The sequence below is a fragment of the Opisthocomus hoazin genome, chromosome 19, assembly GCF_030867145.1.
Source record: "Opisthocomus hoazin isolate bOpiHoa1 chromosome 19, bOpiHoa1.hap1, whole genome shotgun sequence".
NCBI classification, from domain to species: Eukaryota; Metazoa; Chordata; class Aves; order Opisthocomiformes; family Opisthocomidae; genus Opisthocomus; species Opisthocomus hoazin.
Window position 1 is genome coordinate 14,120,552 of NC_134432.1, and position 14,821 is coordinate 14,135,372.

General features: G+C 46.7%; 1 protein-coding gene across 1 annotated transcript in view; it reads right to left on the reverse strand.

The window, feature by feature from the left end:
- BRD3 (bromodomain containing 3) overlaps positions 1-14,792 on the reverse strand; it is a 50,220-nt gene extending 35,428 nt beyond the window's left edge. Inside the window, exons 1-2 of the mRNA XM_075439076.1 lie at positions 14,570-14,792; positions 12,608-12,757 (exon numbers count right to left, since the gene is read on the reverse strand). The gene's annotated coding sequence lies outside the window, so the exon portion shown is untranslated. The remainder of the gene's footprint in view (positions 1-12,607; positions 12,758-14,569) is intronic.
- Between the last annotated feature and the right edge of the window lie 29 nt (positions 14,793-14,821).

The following is a 14,821-nucleotide window of genomic DNA, read 5'->3' on the forward strand; positions in this document are numbered from 1 at the left end:
TCAAAGTGATTCATTAGCTTTAGCTCTCATTAGCAAAAACACCTTCCTTCATCAACAGACCCCCTCCTTGCACATTTCTTGTGCTCCAACACTTTCTCCTACTCAATTTTTAAATTTATTTTTTTATATTAAAATGATTAAAGTTACTATTTTGAAAAAGAACAGATCTTTTTATTTAGGACAAAAAGCACAACAAGTGTAGTAAGAATGGATGAGCTGCCACTGGTTTAAATCACGCTCTGAGTTTATGGCTACAGCACTGCAGCTTTCCCATGCAAAGTCTACCTAAATCAATATATGACAATCAAGTCAGTTTAAGCGGATGAACAATGAAATGAAAGTGATTGAATTACCATGACATAAATCTACTACTTGTTAGCTGAGCCACAGTAACGTTATACTTGGTAATGGGACAGAGCAAGTACACCCACCCACGAAGTTAATTATTGCAGCTTAGCTGACAGCGGAGCAGTAACTTGTCAGGCTGTGGCAGCCCTCCCATTTATGACCACCGCTCATCCCCTGTGCATGTTCCCCTAAACAGCTTGCACCGACTTAACTTTATCTGCTTCCAAACCAATTTATGTGCCTTGTCTTTGAACAAGCACGTTGCTCCAGAATAACTCCACGTTAACTTAAAGCAAACATAGCCAAACAAGTGCAAAAGGCTGTATGTGGTCTCCTGTTTCGACGAAAAGTGCCTCGCTGATTCTGCTAAGGTTGGGTGGATCCATAAATTTGCTCAGCTATGCAAAGAGGCTGCAGGTGAGCTAAGGTGTGAATAAACCGTGATAGCTAAGCTGCTGTCGCTCCCCAAGAGAGCATCAACACAGTTTCCACTACCTGAGTTTATGTATCTTATTTCAACTCCCAAACAGTCTGTGAGAAAGGGGAAACATTTGGATCTTAGAGTCTCCTACCCCTCCCTATGCAGGGAGCAGCGGCTGCTAATTCGGGGGAAAGAGAGGAAGGTGCTCCCTGCTGCCAAACGCAGCCAAGGGAGGAAGGTGGCATCCCTCCACACACCCAGAAGAACACTGCTCTCCACAGACTGCTCGGGGTGGACAGACAGGCTCCTACCAGGAGGAGCCAAGCTTCCCCACGCACAGCTCCTGCAGAGAGCTCACACGGCTGAGCTTCCTGTGCAGTGAGAACAGACGAGCCCTAAGCCTCTCTGAAAGCTCCTGCATATGGATGAAGTTCAAGTCAAAGGAAGTACAACCACCATGGCGTGGACACAAGTATCCTAATTTACTGCTATGTGGCTTGTTCCTGCCCAGGAAAGGAACACACTTTCAGCACGCTGGCTGATCCACAATACCCATGCTCAGACAAGCGCTTACCCCAGCAAAAACTTGGGGGAGCATACTGTCTTTCAGGGGGCATCTTGAAGAGCTGCACTTCAATGCTGTTTCACAGACCCTAAACAGAACTGTAGCACCAACAGAAACGTTCCTGAAAGGCAATGCTTTCCAATAAGGAAGAGCATTCTCCATTACATCCACGTGCAATTCTTGCATATACAGTACAGAGCACACATGTGCTCAGGCTCAGTGTCAGCAGTGTCACTGCAGTCCATAGTCCAGCACAGTTCCTAAACCAGCCTTGGTAAGCAAAACGGCTGCTACACTCTACATCCACTCCCAGCAAAACAGCACAGTACTGCAAACTCCATACTTGCTTATGGCTAAATCTATTGACCAGTGCAGTTTTAGAAAACAGATTTATCTTGGCATGGCAATATTGGTGAGTTGTGAGAAAGTCAGATTCCCAAGCAGGTACCCTCCGTCGTGTTACACAAGGCTAAACTGAGCAGTTGAAAAGAAAGTTACACAAGGAAAAACATGCCCTTCCTTCAATACAGGTTGGGCTTGGTTACGACAGGCGAGTCAGTCATACCAAGTGCATCTCTGCTCGTGTATTTATGTCAGTGCACGAAATCCTCTGCAAGGGTATCAGTGTGGTTGTATCAGTAAAGTGCTGCACGCGTAAACTTCACAAGTGGAACAGCTCTCGAGGCCAGGAAGGAAAACTGCAACCCTTTCCTCTCTCTGCTTCTCTCTTTTTGAAAGAAAGAGGGGAGCAAACACGATCATTCCCAAAGCAGACCGGTGTCAATCGGAACTGAGACTACATCTCAAATTTTGAAGATAAAGGGAATCAGTTCAGCCAGTGCATTTTGTTCCTCCTTGGTCCTCCATGCACATAAATTTCATCTCAGGTTCTCTTTGCCGCAGCTGTTGCATTGCTGGTGGAGAAGAGAATGGTGAGCCCAGCAAAGTAGTGAGACAAACAAATCTTCTCTGCCCAGGTTATCCATGTTGCTGAAATACCGCCAGACACGAAGGTGTTCTCTCATCAGACCCAAGCTGAAAGACTTGGCCTGGAAGGGTGTGAAAGGAATCCAAAATAGAGGCAAGTGCTTCTTCAGTTGGTGTCTTATCAGTTAGAACTGAAGAATGAATAAGGAAACAACTAGTAGAAAAAGCAGCACATTATGGCGAGTTTCCACACTGCTCTCCAAAAGAATTTAAAACCTTCCAATGTTGGCTTTAGCAACAAGTGGGTTAAAGAGATAGTGTGCCCCAGAGAACGTCATTCACCTCCAACAAGCACTAATGATTGACAAAAACACACCACTGTCACAGTGAGATACTGTGGAATGAAGAGCTCAAGATACACACATCCTTCCAAAATGTCCTGACAGCTCACTGAGCAGCAGAGCAAACAATAGCTCCTTCCTAATTCCCAGAACTCTATTGCTTACAATGCTGTTCTGGGCTATTACTGGAGAATAATGTGTCAATTTAACAAAAAACAAAACAAAACCAAAACACCCAAAACAAAACCAACACACACAATAAAACAAAACATACGGTTCATGGTAACAACTGGGAAACCCACTGCGGATTAATGAATTTTGAAAATTAGCAAAGAAGGAGCAACCAGGATTAAAAAGAAACAACAACACTGAGATGCAAAACGCTCTTTGTTCATTTATTTAACAAAGTGTAGTTCTGTCTGTGCTGAAAGCACCTGAGATCTTACCAAAGTAGACAGAGCGTAATATATTTTGTAAACGTAATTAAGCCTTTGAAACATGAGACCTCACTACATCACTCAGCTGCTGCCGAGGAGAGGGATTTGACTCCCAAGTTGTTTGTGCTGTCAACAAGAGCTATCGGGCTCCCAGATTACTCCAGGGAAAAGGAGACAGATTCTAGGAGTGCAGCAGGGCTTGGCTGGAAACCCACAACCCGCTGCACAAGTGCCCCCCTCAAAGTTAAGAGGCAAGTATTAAACAGCATCTTTCAGAACTTCTACCAATTAGAAGATGCATCTGTAAAAGCTACGGGAAGCCCCAGCCTTCACCAGGACAAACCGCTTTACCTGTGTGCCCTGCCTTCAGCTCACGGGATCCCCGGCCTGCAGATATGGTTCGTGGATACTAAGAACCTCCGTTAGACCCCTCACCATTGACTGAAATACTTCCATCTGCAGACACTAACAAAATCAGCCTTCTTCAGAGAGGTAGTGGAAGAGCACTGCTGCCTAGCATGCTTGCTGAGCTGGAACATCAGACTTCTTCAACATGCTTTTCTTCTAAATATTTTTTAAATGACAAGAGCTAGAGTTTTTTAAAGCACCTCAGTGCTTAAATGACCAAAGTTTTATTTCCAGAAGCGATGGAGCCTAGTTTTTATTTAAAGCTAATGGAACTAACACTCCGAAGTCAGTTTTGAGAACAAATCTCAGACACCTTCTATTGCACATGAATTCTTTCTTAAACTCTGCACTCATAGGTCACTAAAACTAAAAAAGCCTTTAACTGGAATAGCTACTGTCTCAGCACTGAGCACTACACAGGCAGCGAGTACAGAAGACAATATTGCAATCAAGCTCAGGCTGAACGTTGAATAAGACTGTTACCAACCCTGCCCAGCCCTTTTACTAAGTATTGTCTCAAAGCACTAAATACACGCACGAGTGAGTATTTTTAACCAGTGTGGACTAAAGAGAGAGAAATACACAATTTTAGCATTTATTCTTTCCAAAAAGGAAGGCTTTGAGGTCAGGAGTTAGTCTGTTTCAGCAGGAGCCTCCCAGTGTATTATTAAAAACTCCCTAAACTTCTGTGCTAACAAAATAAGCCCCACAGTAGCCTGCCAGCGCTGCAATCCGCAGATTAGGAGGCAGGACTTTGCATTTACAGTACACTCAAGTGGCTGGGTAGCTGTAAGCAATACCAATCAGGGGTTTTTTTGCTTGCAAAGCAACCAGGCTGCTTTGGGGATTTCTTGTTTGTTTTGATTGACGCTTATTTATTCTGCACTTCTCACCCATATACTGCAGCACATGCGGTAGTCACCAAGTCCTCTAACACCCTTGCATACCACTGTGTGAATTAAAGACAAGAGTTTCAGCTTTAAACCTAAATTTCCACTCTAATTTAGAGACACGCCCCCAGCACACTCACATACATTGAACACATTAAAAATACTAGCAAGCATATTAAAAAAAACACTTCTTTATTCCCAGCAAGGAACAGCAGGTGTGATTTGCTAATTGTGTTACCCCCTAAGCTACTATTTACTAGTGTCAGGGAACTTAAGAGGTTAAAGGAAAAAAATATATAAATGTTTGAAGTATTAGTGAAGCCATCGTATTTGCTTATCCAGAAAAGTTTATTTTAGTAACTTTTGATTCCTGAAAACATCAACAGAGAGGTATATCCACACTACAGAAACGTCACAGAACATTTAGCATGAACCTTACGAATGCATGCTCCACGTTGCCAAAAGTCATTTCTGTAGCAAACACGTTCCCTATTAACGCCCTGCAAGACTGAACCGTGGAGCTTAAAGACGCACGCAGATCTGCAACCTGAACACTACAGCTTTGTCTGAAAGCGAAACCAAGCTGGCTACAAATAATGCTCTATCCCCAGCGCCCTGGGAAGTGCAAAAAGCAAACAAGTAGTATCAACGGAGGAAAAGTACGGCTGAGTTTTGAAGCTTTACATTTTATTATCGGTAGCATTATTTATAGCGTGACACTTCTATATATAAATCGGCGAGCGGCGTTTCTTTTTACACCTATAAAGCGTATCAAGTTTAGGCAACGCACCTTCGGCTGTCGTTTATTTGCGAAAGTTTGGTAAACACCGGATATTTACAGGCGCAAAACAGCTGTCCACAGCCACACGCACACACACGAACGGGCGGGCACGGCCGCCCCGCGAACCGCGCTCTGCCCGGCGCGTCCGGGCAGCCGGGGCGGGGGGAAGGGGCCGGGAGCAGCCCGGGGCCGGGGCCGAGCCCCGCTCCGCGCCCCGCTCCGCGCCCGCTGGCCGCCGCCGGAGCCGCGCACCGCCGGAGCCGGGGGCTCGCCGCTGCCAAGCGGGGCCTCCCCCGCCTTCTGGGTTTGTTGATTTTTTTTTTTTTTTTTTCTTTCCGCTTCCCCCCCTCTTTTTTCTTTTTTTTCTTGTTTTTTTAAGGGCGCCTGCAGCCCTCCTTTACCTCGCCCCTAATTTTCCCCTTCAAAAGATGGCGGGCAGAGAGAGCGAGCGAGGGAGAGCGAGGGAAAGCGAGCGAGAGAGGGGGAAGAAGAAAAACACACGAAAAAAAAAAAAAGGGAAAGAAAGAAAGAAAACCCCTCCTGCGCGGGGGCGCGGGGCTCCGCGGGGCCCGCCCGGCCGGGGCGTCTTCGGGCGCTCGGCGAGAAGGGGAGGGGGGAGCAGAAGATGGAGAAGAAGCGGCAGAAGAAGAAGCAGAAGAAGAAAAGGGTGGGCAGGAGCGGCGGGGCCGGGAGGAAATCAATGGCCAGGCTGCAGCCAGCCCCGCCGCGCTTTGTTGCATTGTCGCGGCGCACAAAGGCTGCGGGGAGCGACGCGGGGCTCTCGCAAGAAGAAGGAACAGAAGAAGAGAGGAGGGGGGAGAAAGAAAAAAAAAAAAAAATAAAATCACCATTGGCCTTTCCCAAGTGGGTTTTGCCTTCCTCCCCCTTCTTCCCCGGCCCCCCTCCTTCCAGAAACCATGTCCCGGTGCTAGCAATGCACGCCCAAGCATCTAACAAATAAAGGGAAAGATTAAATAGATTACTTTGCCCCGGCAGCTCCAGCAACGTTTGCCTTACAGTCCTTCCAGTTGCTCTTCTTTTTATCCTCGGCAAGGCAGTATAATAGATGCGCTAAGGCGCCCAAGAGCTCATGCGCCGGGGCGCAAGGCCATGTGGGGACGGTAGTCCCGGGCCGGGCCGGGGAGAGGCGGCCGCCGGCCCCCGGACTACAAGTCCCAGAAGCCGGCAGGTCCCCCCCCCGGTCCCCCCCGCTGCCTCCCGGACCGGCGGGCCGGGGAGCGAGACGGCGGGGGTGATGCCCTGGTCAGCGGGGCCGGGGAACCCGCAGTCCCCGGCGGGGAAAGCGCCTCGCGTGGGTTCGGGGTCGGGGAGCGGAGATGAAAACCCGCAGGGAGATGGCGGCTGGCGGGTGTCCCCCCCCCTCCGGGAAAATCCCGGCTTCCCCTCTCCTTACAACAAGAGCCCTTAAAAGTGTAACGGGGAAGGTGCGGGACCCCCCCAGCCCCGCGGCTGAAACCCACGCGTGCTGCGGGAGACCGAGTTTTAAATCACAACTGCGGGAGCTGCCTGGCTTCCCCCCCCCCGTTTTATGTTTTTAAATCGTGGTCTGCACTGGGTAATGCGCGCTCACATTTCTTACGCAACTACTAATAGGAGCCGCAATACAAATAGCACGCCGCCAGTACAAGCTGTAGTAGTAAGTGGCAAAAGAAAAAAAAAAAATCCATCAAGAAAACCCACAACTTGATGTCGTTTGCACTGGTTGGTGCATTTCATGTTATCGTCAGCTGCCGAAAACAACAAGAAAAATAAGCTAATGTAGACCATAAAAACAGAATGTGAATTTTACAAACACACCCACCACCACCAGAGCATCAACAAACACTTCCAGCTCACAAAGACCCACAGCCTGTATCCTGCAGAAAATCTACAAATGCAAACAGAAGCTAAAAAAAAAAAAAACAACCCACAAAAAAGATGCTGTTATAACCCCAAATGTGATTCAATTGCTGCAGCACGAAAAGAAAGAAAAAAAAAATAGAACTGCTGGAAAATAAACGAGTCCAGGGGAAACATTTGAGCGCCAACATAAAACAAGAAGTAGTTATGGGATGTCTCTGCGGACACATATGCCAGCAGAGGCTGCCACGCTGCCTGTTACAGACAGCCACGCAGTGATGCCAATTAATAAGTCAGTTCATTGTAACCATAAGGTGAAGGCAGTTTTACTGAAAGACCTTATTTCCAGAAGATTAGCTTTTGAAAAACACGACCAACGGGACTGAAATTTCTCAGGAGGTCTGATATAATCAGCAAGATTGAGTTTTGTACAGGCAAGAGGACAGATGCTTAGGAAAATTCCACTTAGGCAGGCTTGTGGCTGCCTCAGGATGAAACCAAAGTTGTGTATATGCCTTAACCAAACCCAAGAAAAAGTGCTTTTTTACACTCAACTTCAAGGCTCATGCAAATTCAGGAACTAGAAACTTACTCACAGCCGTACCGCTCTTGGATGTACTTACTTTCTATGACAGCATTTGAAGTTGCATCAGAATCTACAGCCAAACCCCACACTAGGTCAGTGTGTGCCTGGGGCTTCCCTCTGCCACAGGCACCTGCGAGTTGACCTTTGACTTGCCCATCAGCTACCCGAAAGCCCCTTCAGTGCCCTCTGCACCCAGAGCACATGCCTCGGAGCACGCAAGCAGTAAGAAAAAGGTACATTCTGGGTATTCTTAAGGGGAACAGCCACACTTCGTCAGCTGGTGTTTGCTAAACCAGCCCAGCGTCTGGTCATGATATGTTCCACATTGCCAGACTGATTGAGGAAATCTCTTTGAAACACCACCTGAACCCTGCCCTGCCTACAGGTGTCCCTGATACCAGGCATATAGGGAAGGACCAGATTTTGAGCATGGGGCACTTTTTACCATCATTCTGCTGTATTCCCATTTTCGAGGCAATTCTAAAAGAGCACACATGCATCAAAGCATTTGAGAGCTGAAGAGTACCGGGTCAGTTCTTTTGAACGCGCTGTGCTGCTCCAGTACACGTCTGATCCACGTGGATAAGCAGGGTACAAATTTATGAATGCTGTAACACACACAGACACCAAATCATGAGCACGACCACAGAGCCCCTAAATGAAAACTGCTGCCGCTCGAGGCTTGGGGGCTGGGAAAATTTGGCAGGCTGAACCTTTCCAAGGGAGGGGGCAGGGAGTAATCAGCTAAGTATTCATTATGAACACTTGGGAAAATGTATGCCTTTCATGCTAAAGACTCATTCTCAGTTGAACCATAATCTGAAAGTTTGATTTTTAAATGTATTTATATTTTAGTTTGAGACAAACTGCTGCAACAAAAGTGTGTTGGCTGAAATATAAGACCTGGCAGAGCTATAACCAACAGAACAGGGGGTCTCAGAACGCAAAGTGTTCAGCAACGTGCAGAGTGCGCAACAGGAGGGCTGAGCAAAATGGGTGAGCGCAGCCAAAAGGGCAGAGACAAGAGAAGCTAGGAGGGTCCCTGCAAGAGCATAAAGCCCTTCAAACTGGCATGGCAGAGTCACCTCACAGTGAATGTGCACAAGTTAAAAACTGGAGTTTGAACCTCACTGCAAATCCACTTTCAAGAGCAGCTTGGTGATGGAGGGTGCAATAACGCTGCAACCCAAAAGCAGTCTCTAACTACACCTTATACTTCCTGATCTTACCCAGGGTGGGTGCAAGACAGTTTCATCCCAAACTGTTATGTTCATTATGCATCAATCTGAGAAGGCAAAACAATTCACACGGAAAACTGTCGCCAGAGATTTCACCACTATCAGCTTTCAACCTGGAACATACAAGTCACTCACACACCTACCTGTAGGTCTACAAACTTGCACTTGAAGAACTCAGCTGCATCCTCCAAGGGAATAGTAAAGCAAACATATTCTAGGGATCCTTAAAGCCTTTTTTATGCAAGGCAGCGAGTTTCAATAATGGTTTAGCCAAAGAGGCACAGGCTGACTCAGTCTGAATAAGCCCCGTAGGAGGTACAGCAAAATCAATCAGAACAGTTCAATCACAAGGTACCTTGCCCAAAGTAAAAACACTTGGACTGAGGAAACGACAGCTGTAATCCTTAAATGAATTTCTGAACTGATTTTGTCGTATTAGTTTTACACACAAGATGTAAGAGTCTGCCTGTTCTGGGATACCTTAACGCCAGCTTTTCCATAAAATGCAAGACTACACCAGTAGTTTTTTTTACTTCCTCCTCCTCCCAAAGCTCAGAGGAGCATCCTAGATTCATCCAAAGCCTTTTGATTAGCCTCTGTGGTCTCTTATGTTGCACCTCCAGTTACCCAATTAGTACCTTGTTAACTAACACCTGCAGTGTGTTTATTCCTTGCCATTGCACTATTTTTAACCCTTAATGCACAGTGGTACATACATCCTTCTAGGAAGCTTTCTGCATAGGCTTTGACAAGAAAAAACTTATTTGTGCAAAACCAGAGTGGTTTTCAGGTCTGCTAAACACTGACACTTTTTGCTTCTCTGCTCATGGTGTCCAGGGTTGGACGTGAGTCTTTTGAAAACAAGGGTCGATGGAAACAGAAAACGGAGACCCTTGTCTCTGTGGGACTGATGAGTTTTGTGAGAGCTGGCCACATTCGGTACCTTGCATGACTGCTCCCAACCGTATTTAATAGTAATTGGGGACTGCTGGGAACACTCACCCGGAGCAGCAATTTTTTCTGAACTTTGCTATAGGTACTAACTGTATGCTTCTGATTCTTTACCTCGCCCTTCAGTGCCTTTTTCACCATCAAAACCATAGTACCCTGCTCAAAGGGAGCTCTTTGTTAGCATTTGTCCTTGGGAATTAGTGAGGGATTACAAGTGGGGAAGGCTGCTGAAGGGGTATGAATACTGCATCGGCAATGCATTTTGTCCTCCACCTCTGGGCATGTCCGTAGGCACACTGTAAATTTACATGCGCGTGAGAGGCTGCTGCGAGCTCCACACGCCTCAAGGCGGGCAAATTCAGCCATTCTGACCATTTTGTCAGCCATCAGCCACCAAGGGCTCCCCAAGAGACCTCACACAGCAGCAGACTCACAGCAGAGCCTATTACCAGCAGCTTCTATCTCTAGAGTGGATGTCGTTATACACTACAAAAAGAGAATTTATCCAATAACAGTCATGTTTGGGATAAAGAAATAATAGTGCCCAAATATAAGATTGCTTAAGAGCGTGTAGTAAATGTCTGGGATTATATGACTCCAGTCATCCCAGTGGCAGAGAGAAGGGTGTTGAACACAAGGGGATAAATGCTCTTATTGCAACAGTCATCTCCACCAATGATTTTCTTCACTGTAGTGGCAGGCTTTCCTCGATTGAGTAAGCGTTATTCAGTAAGTTAAGGATGACAGGACTAGGGCAGAGGTTTGAAACAATAATTGCAGTTTGTTCTTCTGTAGTACCTTTCATCTGTGGAATTCACAACAATGCAATAATCCCCCTAACAGCTTTTGTAGGTGAGGAAATATTATGAGCCCTGTTTTTTAGCTGAGGAAGCTGAGAGGGAATATGATGATGCAGAGAATCACGGGCAGAGCCAGAACTGGGCCTCAGCTCTTCTGACTCTCTGTTTGTAGTTCTGAGAGCCTGGACACACCAGTTGGTGAGGCCACCCTGGCTACTCAGTGCCTGTAGGACCTTCGTCTCTTCAGTGTTCACTCTTCATCTGGAAAAGGGCAAGGAGAGCCCCCAAACCCAGAAGCCAGGGTGTCTACAAGCCCCAAAAGGCACAGCACTATGGTAACTGATGGGAAGACAGGAAAGAATTGAACTATCCAAGACCCAAAGGATCTTGTAAGTGTTCATCTGCAAATCTAAGCTTTGACTACAATCTAAATGCTGGTCTGGAGACAGCCAATATGCAATGGAAGGTCCGGAGTGGATTTAAATAATGTCCTTTTAGACTGGCAGTTCTCAAAGCAGAGATGAATGGCTTCCCCTGCAATGGAGAGGAAGGGAATGAAGAGCTCACAAAATATTCTGTCTGACCTTGGTGTCTTTTATCAGGATATAGCAAGAAGCATTACTTGGAGGAGCTGGAAGCTGGGATACAGTGAGCTAAGACTTACATGTGTGGAAAGAAGCAGAGCAAAGGCCTAAACTGTTGTGGGAGAGAAGAAAGGGACGTGACCAGAGAATTTGAGAAGCGAGGAGAAACTGCCCAGCCAATATGGCTACATACCTTTGGCCACAGCAAATATGTTTCTTTGGAAATTAGCTGCATCTAAATGGTTTTGTTATACATTCAGTGTGATGTAGAGACCTAGCACCTGCTGTTAACACAGTGTTTTGCACAGGTAAGCAAGCTTGTGAATAGTGTGTGCTACTGAGTTGGCAGTTTAAACTAACAGATACTAGAACATGCTAGATTTCAGCTGGCTAAAGCCCTAATGGATTCCTGTGTTTTCTTACTTTTCCTCCTGCCCTTTACAAAGACTAGAGAGAATGGTAAAAAGATGCTCTAACCAAATAGAAACACTTTCGAACATCTTCATTTCTAAATTACAACGAGTAATTATTATATTCAGATTTCACTAAAACTGTCTCAGGGATATGAGTTAATTGTATGCAACTCTCCGTTCATTGGAGTCGCGACCATTTGCACCAGCCAAGACCAAAGCTCCTGATTCACAGAAGTGCTGAGAACCTGCTGCTCCAGTTGAAGAAGCTGGGAGAGGCAGGCTGTCGTCATGTCTGGCAGTCAGACCATGTGTGATTCAGTCTGGGGCTCTCAAATCAGCAGCCTTTATGCATTAACTTGGCTGTGACTTGCACTGGGGGGAATCTGCTTTGAATGATACACTATAGCACACTGCTGGACTCCAATCCTGCATGAAGTCCTACCTTCTTTTCAAAAACACGGACTGTTTCTTAACAGGTCTTTACTAGCCTGGAGCTCTATACATGTCCTGTTCAATGATCTTACTTTGAAAGTAGTTCTTCAACTTCCATAGGCCCCTTGTGCCCAGGCTAAGTGCTTGTACATAATCCCCCTCAGGGCAGAATAAATCAAATCCTACCTGCTCTCCATTGGGGTAAAATTTCCTAGTTTTAAATGAACAAATGTTGGCAGTGATGTAAGCAAGGTTCATACTCTAGTGGGGGAGGTAGAAATATCAGCCTGGAAGGGTTCAGTGTTTGTTTTTAAATCCCAGAAGAAACATATGAATGCAGTGTATTTGGGATTTAGAAAAAAACAGAGCAGCATATTAGTCGCCACACAGAAACAGCTATATGTCAGAGATCAGCTGCTCTTTAAAAGCCTAAAGTATGGAGCAGGTCTCTCATGAGTTCTTCCTCCCTCTGTTTCTTGAGCAGTGTGTCACATGTGGTAAGTCTGTTCCGCGCTTCCTCTGTCTGCTGAGAGGCCCAAGCAAATAAAAGTCCTGAGATTGCTAATTGTGCCAAAACATAAACATGGGCTTACACAGCTTGTAAGCTTAGTGCCTTATTACTCACCATTGCAAACGTAAGCACGAGCTTGTCTACAGCAGTCAGGTCTACAGAGCAGATCCAGCATGTACTGAAGTTAGTGGGAGCTTTTCCACAAGCATTAAGGTCCTTTGGATCAGATCTGCAGGACTGGATTAGTTCTGGTCTCGGTGGAACCTGTGACAAAATTATATCCATTAGTTCTAGCAGGACCCATGGCCTCAGCTCTGTTCCTGACACCCTTAAAGCCATCCAAAGGGGTCTCAGCAGCACTGAAAGCAGTCACTTCCACATTATCTGAGCCACTCGTGGACTTTTCTTTCCCTTTCATCATTGTGGGAAGCTGCTCTCCCCAAAAAAAACTCAGACAGGTGTCTTTTCCAGCGTACTTGGCAAGTCAACAAGTTCAAGCTATTTTGAACGAAATGGAATGAAAGATTTTGTGAGCGAGAAGCCTGCCAAGCCCCACTCTTTTCCAGAAAGGGAATTTGGACAGACACCACATCCTGCTGATCCCAGCTGTGGCAGCGTGGCTAGGGGAGCAAGACAGACCCTCACAGATGACTCATAACTAACAAGTAAAATTTCATCCAAAGACAATGGGCTGTCCGTGCAAATCCCCAGGTACTCACGTTATGCAGTCCCAAAGGAATGCCCTTGGTTGCGGAGCTGCCTTTTTCTGCAAGCGCCATGCTGTCAAAACCCCAACCTAGCACGTGATCAAGTACTTTGCCAAAATGGAGTTTATCACACTTTAAACTTGTTTAAGAAAAATCTAGGACACTTAGAGGCTAAGGGGTTGTTTAGGATCACGATTAAACTGTAGTCGGGGCTACAGTTTTCAGGTTCCAGAGAGGTATTACTCAGTACAGACAAAGATTTTTATACATACATATATATGTATTTTGTACATATATATAAAAATATCAGGCAAAAACTTCCAAAGCGGACACTGAGAGAGGCAAAATACAAATTTTTATCTCCCACAAGAAAGAAATAAAACCACCTGATCCCTATCACAGGAAAGTTATATAAATACGTAGCATTATACTGCTGATTGGATTTGTGCTCTCCCATTTCATATTCATTTTTTAAAAGAATGAAAACTTTAAGCCAAAACTATCTGGAAGAATCGGCAACATGAACTTAATTGGACTGGTTTCCTTATACCATTCTGGGGACTGTGCAGCTCTGTGTTTTACCTCCCTGAGTTTAGACAGCAGGGTTAATTCTCCAGACTTCTGCTATGCGTTTCCAGCCTGGAGAAGGGCCGCGGCTTCACCGTACCACAGGTTTTTTTTTTCCTTTCTCATCTGCTGCTAGAATTTTGGAGCCCAAAGATCTTCCTGTGTTAAAGGGCCAGTAAATGACACGTGTCTCCTTCTTTTCTTCCCTCTTAACTGAAAGCAGAACATAACGTTTTCTGTGGCAGTTCAGAAAAAAACACTGCTCTCCAGAAAAGTGCTTCAACACATGCTTAACTTTAAGTTGGCTGTTTGGCCTTAACGAATCAAAGTTAAATACTTCTCTGAGTCAGTGCCCTCATACGCTGATACACTGAGAACCACGTTAGATACGCTCTCACCCAGGCAAATATTACAGGGTTAAATGGCTCATACATTAACCTCACACATTATATGCATTACTGCCTTGTGAATTAGCTTGGTCTTTTCCAAACGGTTTTTACCTGTGGTACTGGTGCGTGCTCCCAAAGGGGCTGGCCTGTGCACTACAACCCAACGACACTGAACCTCGCTGCAGCCAGGTTCAACGGATTCTGACCAACTGCAACAGCCAGGAGCAGAGCCGTGCCTATGCGTTAAGCGGCTGTGCACCCGACCGCCAGTGCCCACCGTGACCCGAGCTCCACGGGCACGTCACGCAGGGCGAGACCCTCTCCACACCGCCACCAGGCCCCGGCTGCTGCGGCCCTCAACGCCCGCTCCCCACAGAACCACCCAGAGCAGGGCAGCAGCTCCAGGGCCTTACCCGCGACGGAAGGAGGGCACGACAGGGAGCTCGGAGCCTCCTCCCCGCCGACCACTGCCACTCTCAGCCCGGGAAAGCGACGGAGCGGAGGGCGGGAGCAAGGCCGCGGCGGAGGCGGCGCCTCACCCTTTGAGACGCCGCCCGCCCACGCGGGCGGTCCTTTTTGGTTCTCGGGCCTTGCCGTAGCGCTCCCGGGAGAGAGCGGCATTGTGCAGCCTTAGGCCCGCACCGCGCATGCGCCGTCCCACATTC